Source organism: Amblyraja radiata, chromosome 4 (genome assembly GCF_010909765.2).
Source record: "Amblyraja radiata isolate CabotCenter1 chromosome 4, sAmbRad1.1.pri, whole genome shotgun sequence".
NCBI classification, from domain to species: Eukaryota; Metazoa; Chordata; class Chondrichthyes; order Rajiformes; family Rajidae; genus Amblyraja; species Amblyraja radiata.
The window spans coordinates 39260536-39277013 of NC_045959.1; positions in this window are offsets into that span (position 1 = coordinate 39260536).

Below are 16478 nucleotides of genomic sequence, written 5' to 3' on the forward strand. Positions count from 1 at the left end.
AGTAGGTGCGAGAGTAGACCACCAGGTCCGTCGAGCCCGCACCGCCATTCGCTCATGGCTGAACACTAAACAGACACACTTACCCACAAACAGTAGACACAAGACACAGAACACAAGACACTACCCTCCCCTTTATACCGCTATCACCCCTCTCCACCCCAAAAACCTCGTGATCTCCTGGGGGAGGCAAAAAAACGGATAAAAACCCAGGTCCAATTCGGGAAAAAAATCCGGGAAATTCCTCTCCGACCCCAATCTAGGCGATCGACACTTGTCCAGGAGATCACTCAGGTCTTACTATACTAACCATACCTAGGTCCATATCCCTGCCCTCTCCCCGTAGCCCCTTATCCCCTTGGCAGCTAAAAAACCATCTATTTTAGTCTTAAATATATTTAAAGTTTCTGCTTCCACTGCTCCCTGGGGCAGTGAATTCCATAAATTAACCACCCTCTGGGTGAAGAAGTTCTTCCTCATCTCAGTTTTAAAAGAGCCCCCCCTTATTCTGCAACTATGTCCCCTAGTTCTAGTTTCCCCGATCATTGGGAACATCCTCGGTGCATCCACCCGATCAAGGCCCCTCACGATCTTATATGTTTCAATGAGATCGCCTCTCATTCTTCTAAACTCCAAAGAGTAGAGTTCCAGCCTACTTAACCTTTCCTCATATGTCAATCCCCTCATTGCAGGAATTAATCTTGTAAACCTTCGCTGCACTGCCTCCAGGGCTAGTACATCCTTTCTTAAGTATGGACCCCAGAACTGTACACAGTATTCCAAATGTGGTCTCACTAATACTGTGTACAGCTGCAGCAAGACCTCCGTGTTTTTATACTCAATCCCCCTAGCAATAAAGGCCAAAACTCCATTGGCCTTCCTGATTGCTTGCTGCACCTGCATACTAACTTTTAGTGATTCATGTACTAATACCCCTAGATCCCTTTGCGTTGCATTACAACGCAGCTCCTCCTCATTTAGAAAATAACTTGCCCTATCATTTTTTTTCCCAAAGTGAATGACTTCACATTTATTAGTATTAAACTTCATCTGCCAAGTTGTTGCCCACTCACCTAGCTTATCTATATCCTTTTGCAGACTCTTCCTATCCTCCTCATCCCCTACTTTTCCTCCCATTTTTGTATCGTCCGCAAATTTTGATATATTACACTTGGTTCCCTCCTCCAAATCATTTATATAAATTGTGAACAACTGGGGTCCCAGCACCGACCCTTGCGGAACCCCGCTAGTTACCGGTTGCCATCCCGAGTATGAACCATTTATCCCCACTCTCTGCTTCCTATTTGTTAGCCAATCCTCTACCCATGCTAATATATTACCCCCAATTCCATAATTTTTTATTTTTAGCAATAGTCTCTTATGTGGCACCTTGTCAAAAGCCTTTTGGAAGTCCAAGTATACCACATCCACCGGTTCCCCTTTATCCACCCGGGTTGTTACTTCCTCAAAGAATTCGAGCAAATTCGTTAAACAGGACTTCCCCTTCACAAAACCATGCTGGTTCTGTCCGATGAAGTCATGTTTATCCAAGTGCCCCGTTAGTGTTTCTTTAATAATTGTCTCTAACATTTTACCCACCACCGATGTTAGACTAACCGGTCTATAGTTACCCGCTTTCTGTTTACTTCCTTTTTTAAATATAGGTGTTACATTGGCCATTTTCCAATCCACTGGGACCGTTCCTGCCTCCAGGGAGTTTTGGAAAATTATCACCAATGCATCCACAATCCCCACCGCTATCTCCCTCAAGACCCTTGGATGTAATCCATCAGGCCCAGGGGATTTATCCTCCTTCAGTCTCATTAATTTCCCTAATACCACCTCCTTGGTGATCTTAATAGTATTTAGCTCCTCCATTCCTACCGCCCCCTGTTTATCCAACGTTGGAATATTTTTTGTGTCTTCTATGGTGAAGACTGATACAAAATACTCGTTTAATGCCTTTGCCATTTCCATGTTCCCCACCAACAACTCTCCAGTCTCACCCTCCAATGGACCAACGTTCACCTTAGCCACCCTTTTTCTTTTTATATAGCTATAAAAACTCTTACTATTAGTTTTTATGTTGTTTGCTAAATTCCTTTCATAGTCTATTTTCCCCGTCTTAATTAATCTCTTAGTTATTTTTTGCTGACCTTTAAATGCTTCCCAATCCTCTACCCTCCCACTATCTCTGGCTACCTTATATGCCCTTGCCTTCAGCCGAATACTATCCTTTATAGTTTTACTGAGCCATGGCTGACTGTTCTTACCCTTACCCCTTTTTTTCTTCATAGGAATAAATTTTTCTTGAAGGTTATACAGTAGACCCTTAAACGTACACCACTGCTCATGTACCGTCTTATTCTTGAGTCTGCTATCCCAGTCAACTTTGATCAGCTCAGTCCTCATACCTTCATAATCCCCCTTATTTAGACTAAGCACCCTAGCCTGAGTTTCAACCTGCTCCCCTTCTATTTGAATATGGAATTCGACCATATTGTGGTCACTTGTTCCCAACGAGTCCCTAACTATGACATTTTTAATTAATCCTGCTTCATTACACAGGACCAGATCCAAGATTGCCTCCCCCCTTGTCGGTTCTGTGACATACTGTTCTAGGAACCCGTCTCTAATACATTCTATAAATTCTTCCTCTAGTCTACCCTGCCCAGTTTGGTTTGCCCAATTAATATGAAAATTGAAGTCCCCCATGATTACAGCAGTTCCCTTTTTACATGCGTCAACTATTTGCAGATTTATGTTCTGACTAACAGCGTCACAGCTATTTGGAGGTCTATAAATTACACCCACTAGTGTTTTTTTCCCCTTGTTATTCTCTATCTGTACCCAAGCTGTTTCACTATCCTGATCCTTCAACGCAATATCCTTCCTCTCTATTGCCGTTATTCCCTCCCTTATTAAAAGGGCCACCCCTCCTCCCTTTCTTTCCTGTCTATCTTTCCTAATTGTCGAGTACCCCTCTATATTTAACTCCCAGTCCTGATCCCCTTGCAGCCATGTCTCCGTAATGGCCACGATATCATAACTATATATACTTAATTGCACCGTTAATTCATTTATCTTATTACGAATACTCCGTGCATTTAGATAAAGCACTTTCAGATGATTTTTACTACCCTTCCTTTCCGTTTTTGCCCCTTTTACATCTAGAGCTTTATCTTCACCCATTATGTCTCCTGTCACATTTTGACTTTCCGCTTCCCCACTGATACCCTGCTCTATTTCCTCTACCCCTGCCGTTATTACCCCCCTTGATACCTCCCCCCGCTACTTAGTTTAAAGACCTCTCTACTGCCCTAGTTATATGATTTGCCAGGACCCCAGTCCCAGCACCGTTCAGGTGAAGTCCGTCCTTACAGAACAGATCCCCCCTGTCCCAGTACTGGTGCCAGTGGCCCAAGAAACCAAACCCATTATTCCCACACCAGTCTTTGAGCCACGCATTCAGCTTTTTAATTTTACGTACCCTCGCCGATTTGGCCCGTGGCTCAGGTAGCAATCCGGAGATCAGTACCCTCGAGGTTCTGCTTTTTAATTTATTCCCTAACTGCTCAAACTCCTTCAGCAGATCCTCCGTAGTATGGGAAAACTTATTCAATACACTTGAAAAATTTAAGATTGGTCCAAAATGTATTTCTTGGATCTAGTTGATATATCATATACCTCAGGCTTCTGTACTTACTAATAATCAGATCCCCTTTTTTCAGGCTCTTTCGAGGTACTAGACAGGGCTGTCCTTTAAGTCCTTTACTGTTTGATATTGCTCTGGAACCTTTGGCCACCGCTATTAGGGAATCCCCTAATATTTTTGGCATTGTCCGCGGGAATAAGAAACATAAGCTATCTCTTTATGCAGATGATCTGTTATTATTCATTCCTAACCCTGAGAAATCTATTCCGGCAATAGTAGCATTACTTAATAAATTTAGTCGTTTCTCTGGTTATAAACTAAATCTTAGTAAGAGTGAGCTTTTTCCATTAAATAATCTAGTTTCGAATTATGGACAGTTTCCATTTAGATTGACTAACGGAAGTTTTACTTACTTAGGTATTAAGATTACCAAGAAACACAAGGATGTATTTAAAGTTAATTTTATGCCTTTAATTGACCATATCAAACAACAGTTTACTAAATGGTCACCAATGTCCTTATCTTTAATCAGCCGAATCAATGCTATTAAAATATTCATTTTACCTAAATGTTTGTATTTATTTCAGATTATACCAATTTTTATTGCCAAATCTTTCTTTGATATTATTGATTCCAAAATGTCTTCATATATATGGCAGAATAAAAATTCCAGACTAAGTAAAAAATACTTAAAGAAATCAAAAAAAGACGGTGGTTTGGCACTGCCGAACCTTAGATTCTACTATTGGGCAGTTAATGTTCGTTATTTAACCTTTTGGACAAAAGATTTAGAAGATACCCAATGCCAAGGATGGATAAATCTTGAACGTGATTCCTTACAAGGGCTATCATTGGCTTTTATTCTAGGGGCCTCGTTACCTTTTAGAATTACGAGATTTAATAAATATACCACTAACCCAATCATAAGACATACGTTTAGAATATGGTTTCAATTTCTAATCTTATCTAATTTTCTCTTACAACCATCTAGTACTGATCAAGCCTTTCTGTTATGGAAGAGGAAGGGATTAGTAGCATTTTGTGATCTGTTTTTGGATGGTTGTTTTATGTCTTTCGAACAAATCTACAATAAATATAATTTACCTAATTCACACTTTTTTAGATATTTAAAAATTAGACATTTTTTTGAAGGCTACTCTACCCTTTTTTCCACTACCACGTCAAACCGAAATTTTGGAAAAAAATGTACATTTGAACCCTAATCAGAAATGATTAATAACGACTATTTATGAGTTGATTTTGAAATTACAAATAAATATATTTGACAAAATTAAGAATGGCTGGGAAAGAGAACTCCAAATTTCTCTATCTATAGAGAAATGGAAGAGGATTCTTCAATGTGTGCAAGACACGCTCTGAAACAATTCGAGGTAGTTCACAGAGTTCATATGTCAAAAGATAAGTTCGCTCGTTTCTATGGTCATATAAATCCTACCTGTGACAGATGTAACTCTGAAGTGGCCTCACTGACCAATATGTTTTGGTCCTGCCCACTTTTGGTAAAATATTGGGAATAAATTGTTGATACTATTTCTGTAGTTTTATGTATTCATTTACAACCTCATCCTATTACAGCAATTTTTGGGCTACTAATGTTAGATTCTATACATTTGTCCCATTCCGCACATCGGTTGATTGCTTTTACCACATTAATCGCCAGAAGATCTATTTTATTTAAATGGAAAGACTCCAACCCTCCGACCACACTCCATTGGTACTCTGAAACGATATCATGTTTAAATTTAGAAAAAATCAGGAATGACATTGTTGAACCCATGGTTAAATTTGATAAGACTTGGGGAAAATTTATTCAACACTTTCACACAACATAAATTGTTTCCTCTCCAACCGTTATAAAAATTATTTTACCTCTATATGGTGGAACGGACTTGACGACAAACAGACTTTAATTGTTGAAATTCTCAGCTCAGATTCAGTTTTGCTATTTTTTCTCTTTAGATTCTTTCTTCCTTTTTTCCTTTTTTTTCCTTTTTATCTTTGTGTTTTTTTCTGCATATATAAGTTTTCTTTTAAACATTTAACGATATTTACATAGAGACCGGGAGGTCTGTATTCAATGTGTATTTTGACACTGGACTCATATTTAGGTTATACCTGATATTAATGTAATCCTGATCCCTATGTATCAATATCATTGTTATGTTTATCATTATTCTTTTTGTTTTGTTTTTTTTGTTTTGTTTTTGTTTTTTGGAAAAAAATGAATAAAAATATTTTAAAAGAAAGAAAGACAGTCTTGGGTATGTGATTTCAGATAGTCTCGTATTTGAAGATATCTAAAGTATTGACTACATTTCAGATGATATTTCGACTGTAATTCTTGAAATGAGAGGAGAGTCCCCATCTCATAAAGATCTCCCAGTTTTTTAATTCCTAATCTTTCCCATTGTATGAACGCCTTGTCTAAAGTAGACAGCTTAAATGAGGGATTGTTAGCGATTGGTGAGAGAAGAGATAAATTTCCCAATTTAAGGATTGACTTTACTTGTTTCCAGATTCGTAAATTACTATGGATTATCAGATTTTTCTCATATACTGATCTATTCAGATTTATTGGAGAGAGAAGAATCGCACCTATATTGAAAGGCAAACAATCTTCTCTCTCCACTATTAGCCATGATTGGCATGTGTTGTCCATCCACTAGATTAATTTTTTAATATTCGTTGCCCAGTAATAGTAAAATAAATTAGGGAGAGCCAGTCCGCCAATTTCTTTGGGTTTACATAAATGTCGTTTATAGATTCTGTGTGTTTTATAATCCCAAATAAAGTTTGTGATCACAGAATAGAGTTTTTTTAAAATAATTTTAGGGAGAAAAATCAGTATTGATTGAAATATGTACAGGATTTGTGGAAGGAAGATCATCGTTATGGCATTTATTCTACCTATGAGGGAAATCGGAAGCTTTTTCAAAATTGAATAAGGGCATTTAGTTTGGTAATTAATGGTGGAAAGTTTGCTTGAAATAAAGAAGTATATTTTCTAGTTACGTAAACTCCAAGATATTTAAATTTTTCCGTAGCAATTCTAAAAGGACATTTTAGAAGGTGTGTCAGATCTTGAGGTTTTATTGACATAATTTCACTTTTGTTCCAGTTTATTCTCGACCCTGAGAAGGAACCGATTTCCTCTATAAGATCTAGTATGTTTGGAATACTAACCTGGGAATTGGTGATATAAAGTATTACATCATCTGCATATAATTATATTTTATTATTAGAATATTTAGTATTATAGCCATGAATATTCAGATGTACTCTTATGCTTTCAGCTAAAGGTTCAATCGCGAGGGTAAATAACAGAGGTGATAATGCACACCCGTCTATTGCCCCTGGATAACTGAAATTTAGGTGCGAGTGTTTGATTAGTCAGTATTCTGTCAGTAGGCTTGTCATATAACAACTTTATCCATTAAATAAAGTGTTCTCCTAATTGAAATTTTAGCAATACTGTAAAAAGATATTTCCATTCTACTTGGTCAAATGCTTTTTCTGCACCTAATGAAATAATTGATAAGTCTTCTTTTATCGTTCTATGTGAATGCATTACATTAAAAAGGCGTCTCAAGTTGTTGAACGAGTGTCTCTTGGGTATAAACACAGTTTGATCAGAATGTATTAATTTACTAACGTATTGGCTTAGTCTTCTTGCCAGGGTTTTAGCTAATATTTTCTGATCTGTATTTAGCAGAGCTATTGATCAATATGATCCCGGCTCTTTGAGATCTTTATCTTTTTTGGGTATCAGTGTAATAGTTGATTCGGCTAAAGTTTATGGTAGTGTCTGTTCTTTAAATGCATATATATGTAAACGCGGGAAGATTAAATCATAATTTTTAAAATAAAATTCATTACTAAACTCGTCTGGGCCTGGCGTTTTTCCATTATTCAGTGATTTAATAGTCTCTTCAATTTCTTTTATTGTGATCTGCGCTCCTAATTCTTCATGTTCCGCCGCATTAAGTGACGGAAGATTGCAATTGTCGAGGAAGTTTTTAATTTTTATCGTTTCTACTAAAGTATTAGATGTGTATACATTTTGATAGAATTGTAAACATCTTTCGTTAATATCTTTAGGGAGTGTAACCAACTCACCTTTTTCTGATCTAATTTTTGGAATTGATCTTTTTCCATTTTTCTCAACTGGCGTGCCAGAAGTTTATGCAGTTTGTCGCCGAATTCAAGGTTTGTATGTTTAGTAAGGATTATGGCCTTTGCAAGGTCGGTGGAGGGAACTCAACTGTCTAATTTGCAGTAGACGCCTTAGCACTTCTGTGTAATGCACGGTTTGAGCTCAATTGTGTTGCAAAGGATGGTATAAGGCCTGAGATCAAGCCAATATATGCTCATTTGTGCAAGGCAAGTAATGTGCAGTCTGCAAGTATCTCTTTGGAGAAGATTTGGGCAAGCAAGTAAAAGACTTGCAAGAGGAATTCAAGGCTGTGTTGGATGTGGTGAAGACACCATTTGTGGGTAAGACTCCCATCTACCGGGATGCATATCATCCCTATCAAGCTAGCGGCAGATACCGCTACACTGAGGCTGGTTGGAGCACCAGGTCTGCATAATTAAAACAAAGCCAAAGGCCTTTTTTATGCACAGGTTCACAGCGCTCACCATGGAGGCAACTCAGTATCATTCCCCAGCAGGCCACGATGCCAGAACCAAAGCGACAGAGCAAAATTTAGGGTCAGCTGACTATTGATCAACCGCCTAAGGCTATTTTGGTGGTGTCAGTCTCAGGGTTTGCTGGATCTCGGTGGCTGGTGGTGATAATCACCTCTTGCCTATTATTTTATTGGCAGCCTTTATAGCAAGTTCTTTCTTTGAAACTACCTTGATCACACCTACAGCCACCAACAGTCTTGTCATGGACAGCAAAGCAACATAGAAGTGGATGCCGTTGAGGTATGCAAATATTATTCCATCAGTTGCATGAGATGTGCTGACGATATTCAAGTCGGAGGTAGATTGAGTATGTTCAAAAACAGGTGGGGACAGATAACCTCTGATCCTTTCAGTTTACAAATCATAAATAGTTATAAGATTGAGTTTCTGGCTGATCAATTTCCTCCGCAGCCAGTGAAGCCAAGACTCCTGTACATACGGTCTGAAGAGGAAGCTATGGCTATCCAAATTGAAATAGATAAATTACACAAAAAGGGTGTGATTGAGCAGTCTGCCCATGAACCAGAGGGGTATATTTCTAAGATCTTCTCAAGGTTGAAGAAAAATGGAGGATACTGAATCATTCTAGGATTTGGCTAGTCTGAACACCATTTTAAGATGGATATTTTTCATTCAGCAATATTGCTGATTACAGAGGATTGCTTTATGGCCTCACTCGATCTTGAAGATGCATACTATTCAGTATCAATACACGAGAGATAAAGGATATATCTGAAGTTTATCTGGCAAGGCCAGTTGTGGCAATTTTAGGCTCTACCTAAGGGGTTCAGTTCAGCCCTAGGCTATTTACAAAGATTCTAAAGCCAATGTTGCCCTACTCAGATCTAAAGGGCATATTGTCATGGGGTTTATAGATGACATGCTTATTGTAGGGAAGAGATCATGTGTCACAGAGTTAGTTGTTTTAGCAACCAAGGCACTCCTACAATATCTACGGTTTGTTCTTCATCCAGGAAATTCCATACTGGAGCCGACAAAATCTATTACATATCTAAGTTTTGTCATAAACTCTGCAGATATGTCTGTGACGCTACCCACAGATAAGAAACAGTATGTTGTAAAGGCATGCACAGGGTATAAATATCGGAACATGATGAGATAATTCAAGATGAGACAACATGAATTATAGTAGTGCCGAATTGGCCTACTCAACCATGGTTTCCATTGTAAATAGGTGAAAGAAGCTCCTATATTTGCTCACAGACATGAGCAGTGGTTATTTCAACCTATCACACGTGCAGCTATCACTGCATGGTTGTATGGAAAAGTTTTGTGAAGAGACACATGTGAGCTACTTTTAAACAGAAGTAGCAGAGGTTTATGGGTTTCTTTCAGTTTGGTTTCATGAGAAGCGACTAAGTTATAGTGCTTTGTCATCATATCTAGTACTAGAAGTGGGACAATAAACGATTGGCTCTCACCCACTGGTGACTAAGGTTATGGAAGGTGTATTTTATATGAACCCTCTAAAGCCTAGATACAAAGTGGTGTTGGTGCAGACTATTTCAAGATAGATAGAGTGTAAACAGCTGAAAGCGGGAGTGAATACAAATAATTTCAAGTCACACTCTACCAGGCCTGCTGGCACATCAGCAGTCAATAGAATGGATGTTCCTCTTGTTCACATTCTTGCTACAGTAGGAGGCTCAGATGAGCGCACTTTCGGAAGTTATAAAATATCATTGAACATGTCTGGACGATTGCAGATAGAATTCTGGACAGTGCTACATAAGCTGTTGTCTAACTCAAAGGCAATTGGGACTGTGGTCCATTTAAGGGTGATGTACATGCATGTAAAATTAGCATCATGTTATTAATGGCCCATGTCTTTTCTACCATTTATGGTTTATCTATGTAGTGTGTTCACATACAGATTGGTTTACTGCATGAAACCACAGAGCTTCAAAGGCTTCACGTAGTCTCATCACAAAACTTTGAAATAAAATAGAAAGATTAAACGAGAACTTACCATTTGAAGTTTGATCTTTATTTTATGAGGTTGGAGTGAGAGACTACGTGCCCTCCACTCCCAACCCTGAATCTCGTAAAGATCATTTGGTAAGTCAAGGGTTATTAATCTTTCTATAGCTTGATTCTGTTTTAAGTGGACTGTGGTTTCATACAGTGGCTTTGAAGATTGATGCGCATGCGGGCTGGCGGGTTCTTCACGTAGTCTCTCACTCCAACTTCTCATAAAATCAAGATCAAACTTCAAACGGTAAGTTCTCATTTAATCTTTCTATTAAATTCCAGAAACATTCGCCAAAGTAATTTTCACTTCTAATGTGGGTGGAATATCACAGGATATGGCCAAATTAATTTGAATAATCCAAGTACCTATTTTTAGTTATCAACTGTGGCTGATGTTCAATGTGCTAATGTCGTATATTGGGATTTAAGATTTTTCTTCTTGGCTCTTAAATGTGGGATAGCTTCCATGGGATTTTCCACATCATCTTCCATAGCTTTAGTGGTTGATTGGACGAAAAATAAGAGTTTTGTTTAGTTTAGAGATACAGCGTGGAAACAGGCCCTTCAGCTCACCGAGTCTGCACAGAACCAGTGATCCCCGCATATTAACATTACCCTAGACACACGAGGGACAATTTACATTTATACAAAGCCAATTAACCTACAAACCTGTACATCTTTAGAGTGTGGGAGGAAACCGAAGATCAACGTGGCACAGCGGTAGAGTTGCTGCCTTACAGCAAAATGCAGCGCCAGAGACCCGGGTTCTTTCCTGACTACGGTTGCTGTCTGTATGGAGTTTGTACGTTCTCCCCGTGATCTGAGTTGGTTTTCTGCGAGATCTTCGGTTTCCTCCCACGCTCCAAAGACGTACAGGTTTGTAGGTTAATTGGCTTGATTAATTGGCTTGATAAAAAAATGTGTAAAATTGGCCAAGTTGGCAATATGCAGAGTACTGCCCTGCTCACTACAAAATTCAGAAGGTTCAGAAAGATCTCTGAGAAAACCCACGCAAGTCAAGGGGAGAACGTACAAACTCTGTACAGACAAGCAGTCATAGTCAGGATCAAAGGTACACAAAAATGCTGGAGAAACTCAGCGGGTGCAGCAGCATCTATGGAGTGAAGGAAATAGGTGACGTTTCGGGCCGAAACCCTTCAAACCAGGGTCTCTTGTGCTGTAAGGCAGCAACTCTACCGCTGTGCCACCGTGCTGCCCGGAGCCATGGTTACACATTTCCACAGGGAATCTGACCTTGACAAATGAGAAAATAGTCAGAACTTCTATGTGGAAAGTTAATGCGAATGTTCTTCAGTTTTATAAGTTTAAGGAGCTAGAATGACCACTGTCCAAGGTAGATAAAAATGCTGGAGAAACTCAGCGGGTGATGCTGCATCTATGAAGCGAAGGAATAGGTGATGTTTCGAGTTGAGACCCTTCTTCAAAGACTGTTACTGTCTAGGTCAGCAGATCTTTACACGCTGGAGAAAAAATCCTTCAATATTATTGGAGGCAGAAAGGAAGGATGCCAAGGTGATGTTAAAAGCAGGGGGATATTTTTTAGTTCTTCTCAACCCGAAGATTGATGAGGAAGAAATCCTGTGGCACATAGCTCAGGGTGGGCAATGGACGGAATGGAGGGGGGTGGAATTATGAGCAAAATGTGTGGCAGGGGCTCTTGGTCGGAGATGGGCCATCTGCATATCAGAGAATGTTACTGACTGGTCCGCTACAGCAAAAAACAGATTGATTTTCTATTCTATAAACTATCAATTGCCTCTATTTATCATTTGGCATTATCATAATCTTAATCATACTTTGTTAGCCAAGTATGTTTTGCAACATATGAGGAATTTGATTTGCCATACAGTCATACCAATAAAAAGCAACAGAACACACAAAATACATTTTAACATAAACATCTACCACAGCGACTCCTCCACATTCCTCACAGTGATGGAAGGCGAAAAAAAGTTAAATCTCTTCCCTTCTTTGTTCTCCCTCAGTCAGGGGCCTCGGGCCTTCCGTTGATGGGGCAATCTTGGCTCCCGTAGCCAGCGGTCGGGCCCTCTGAGTCAGGGCGATCAAGCTCCTGTATCGGGGGAGAATCTCAGCTCCCTCGCTCCGGGTGATCTGACCCTGGGTTGGCGCTAGTCGAACCTTCTGCAGCGTTTGAAGATTCCCGACATCTGTCTCTGCCCGAGACTGTGAGCTCCTCGATTGTGAAATCCACAGGCCACAGTTAGAGCGTTGATCGCAGGCAAGGGATTGGCTCCGATGGTAGGTCCACGTCCCCGCGGTGGTGCTCAAAGTCAGTTCCGAGCAAGGCCTCCAGCTCCATGATGTTAGGCCGCAGAGTGACCGGAGATACGATCCGGAAAACAATTGTCTCTCCGGCAAGGTAAGAGACTGAAAACAAGTTTCCCCCGACCCCCCTCCCCGCACCCCCAACAAAACAAACCAGAGAACATTAACACATGCTTTCAAAACACATTAAAATAACAAAAAAAGATGAAAAGACAGACAGACTGTTGGTGATGCTGCAATTGTGCGGCACCCCTGGTGGTCTATATGTTCATGTTTGAGAATTTTTCACAAAAGTGTACTCTCACTGCACAAGTTAAACTTATCCGGAGTGTTTTCCAATGAAACTGTTGGGAACTTAGAGCAGATAGGTGCTCGGCTGCTGGAGCCTAGGGGATCACTCAGGGTGGCCTTTCAGGAGCTTTGGGCCACCAGCGCATGCCTCTGTGGTCCTCAGAAAAGTTTTGGCTCATCAATCTGGTCCTCTCCAAACAAAGTTCTGCTCTTTTTCCCGAGTTTGTTCTATTTAATCAGGAATCCATCATACCTTCTACATAAGGGTCAGGAGGACAGATCTGCCACACTCCACAATGAATGGTACTCAGAAACTGGTTTCACTACAATAGAGATGCAATGCAGTCTCCTAAATGGCCAAGAAATAGTGGTGCAATATCATACCGGTACATTAGGAGTGCAGGGACATTACTTGGTTCTCTTTCCTCAATCCAAAAATGCACCAGTAATTGAATGCAAAATTACTCAAACTACCTAAACAACCCAAAGTGCCAAAGGACCCAGGGAGAGACAGAATGTGAGAGCCCACAGACATGGAATGCCTTCCCCTTCAACATCTTTTTACAACAAATATCTGGTTCTGAAATATAACATCCTGGATTAGTATACGTGTTATCTGAAAGTTTAAGGAAGATAATTAGATGCATATTCTGCCTTTAGGCACTCAGAATATAATAATGAGATTGGCACCAAATGACTTTTACTAGACCAACAGTATTAATGAATTATTTTGGAGCTTAACTCCAGCTACAGATGGTAGGCACTCACAAACCACCTGCCACTAACTATGATTTCAAGCCAACAGCAATATCTTAATCTAAATGGTATAAACCATGCCAATGCAACAATTTATAGACACGTTTAATGATAGTGTGATTGCAGGAGCCAGACTGCGTGATACACAAAAAACTGTGCGGAATACAGAAAGTTACTGACAACCTGTTTGTTTGGACAATTTTATGATGATGACAATGGGGGCTGAAGAAGATTTTATAAACTTTTTTTTCTCTTCGAGACTACACTGATAGACCTGCAATAATAACTCTAATTTCTCTCCCCACAGATAATCCCAGAAAATTGCATTTGCTTTCTGGTGGGATTTCTATCGGTCCATCCATTTGATGGCATTACCTGGGGCTGAGGTCTACCCACTACACCCTGTTTAACAATTTGGTAATAAGATGACATCAGGCTGCAGTTAACTCTGCAGTATCCTGAAAAAGTCCTAAAGCGGCAGCAAACTTTTGTGGCACACTAAAGAATGCAAGTTCTGAGCCATTATTTATTTAATCAAAGACTAGAGAGCTTAGCTTTGAGGTGGGAAGGTTTAAAGGAGAAGAGTTAGACAGGTATTTTTCACGGAAGGTGGTGAGTGGCTGGAAAGCACTGGGAATTTGAGTTAATGGTTGGCATCCAGGAGATCCTGCAAGTCTTGGTGGACTGAGCAAAATTGGTAATTGAAGGCCTACTGGATCTCTCGGTTGCTAACGACTTTAACCCCACTTCCAATTCCAATAATGACATTTCTGTCCTGGGCCTCCTCCATTGCCAGAGTGAGGACACACACAGATTGGAAGAACAGCACCACATATTTTGCTTGGATAACTTACAAACCAACAGTATGAACGTTGAATTCTCTAATATGACGTAAGGTCCGCAAGCACCTCCTTCCCCCTCCCTTCCTCCCCATTCCACTAAAAGTCTGTTAACCAGTTTCACAGTGTGCAACTCTGTATCCCCATGTCGAGACACCAATCGGCCTATCAGGGAACCTCATTGCCTGAAGTTATATGTTGCCAGGCCTGATTTATCCTGGATGTGTTCTCACTTCCAGTTACCTCCACACCCTTCCACTATAATCAGTTGATGAAGTGTTCCATCCCAAAACATCACCTATCCATTTTCTCCAGAGATCCTGCCTGACCCGTTGAGTTACTCCACCATGTTGTGTCTTTCTTTGGTATAAACCAGCATATGGAGTTATTTTTTATTACATTTTATTATATGCTATGGAATAGGGAACAAGGAAATGGCAGAAGAGTTGAACAGGTACCTTGGATCTGTCTTCACTAAGGAAGACACAAACAATCTCCCAAAAGTACTGGAGGACAGAGAACCTAAGGGGGTCGAGGAACTGAAATAAATTTTCATTAGGAAAGCGATAGTATTGGGTAGGCTAATGGGACTGAAGGATGTTAAATCCCCTGGGCCTGATGGACTGCATCCCAGGGTCCTCAGGGACGTGGCTCTAGAAAGAGTGGATGCATTGGTGATCATTTCCCAATATTCAATAGATTCAGGATCAGTTACATAGAAACATAGAAACATAGAAATTAGGTGCAGGAGTAGGCCATTCGGCCCTTCGAGCCTGCACCGTCATTCAATATGATCATGGCTGATCAACCAACTCAATATCCTGTAGCTGCCTTCTCTCCATACCCCCTGATCATTTTAGCCAGAAGGGCCACATCTAACTCCCTCTTAAATATACCCAATGAACTGGCCTCAACTACCTTCTGTGGCAGAGAATTCCAGAGATTCCAATGCTTTTCTCATCTCGGTCCTAAAAGATTTCCCCCTTATCCTTAAACTGTGACCGCTTGTTCTGGACTTCCCCAACATCGGGAACAATCTTCCTGCATCTAGCCTGTCCAACCCCTTAAGAATCTCTATAAGATCCCCCCTCAATCTTCTAAATTCTAGCGAGTACAAGCCAAGTCTATCCAGTCTTTCTTCATAGGAAAGTCCTGACATCCCAGAAATCAGTCTGGTGAACCTTCTCTATACTCCCTCTATGGCAAGAATGTCTTTCCTCAGATTAGGAGGCCAAAACTGTACGCAATACTTCAGGTGTGGTCTCACCAAGACCCTGTACAACTGCAGTAGAACCTCCCTGCTCCTATACTCAAATCCTTTTGCTATGAATGGTAACATACCATTCGCTTTCTTCACTGCCTGTTGCACCTGCATATCTACTTTCAATGACTGGTGCACCATGACACCCAGGTCTCATTGCATCACCCCTTTTCCTAATCGGCCACCATTCAGATAACAGTCTACTTTCCTGTTTTTGCCACCAAAGTGGATAACCTCACATTTATCCACATTATACTGCATCTGCCATGCATTTGCCCACTCACCCAGCCTATCCAAGTCACCTTGCAGCCTCCTAAAATCCTCCTCATAGCTAACACTGCCTCCCAGCTTCATGTCATCCGCAAACTTGGAGATATTACCTTCAATTCTCTCGACCAAATCATTAATATATATTGTAAATAGCTGGGGTCCCAGCACTGAGCCTTGCGGTACCCCACTATTCACTGCCTGCCATTCTGAAAAGGTCCCTTTACTCCTACGCTTTGATTCCTGTCTGCCAGCCAGTTCTCTATCCACATCAATACTGAACCCCCAATACCGTGTGCTTTAAGTTTGTATACTAATCTCTTATGTGGGACCTTGTCGAAAGCCTTCTGAAAGTCCAGATATAACACATCCACTGGTTTTCCTTATCCACTCTACTAGTTAC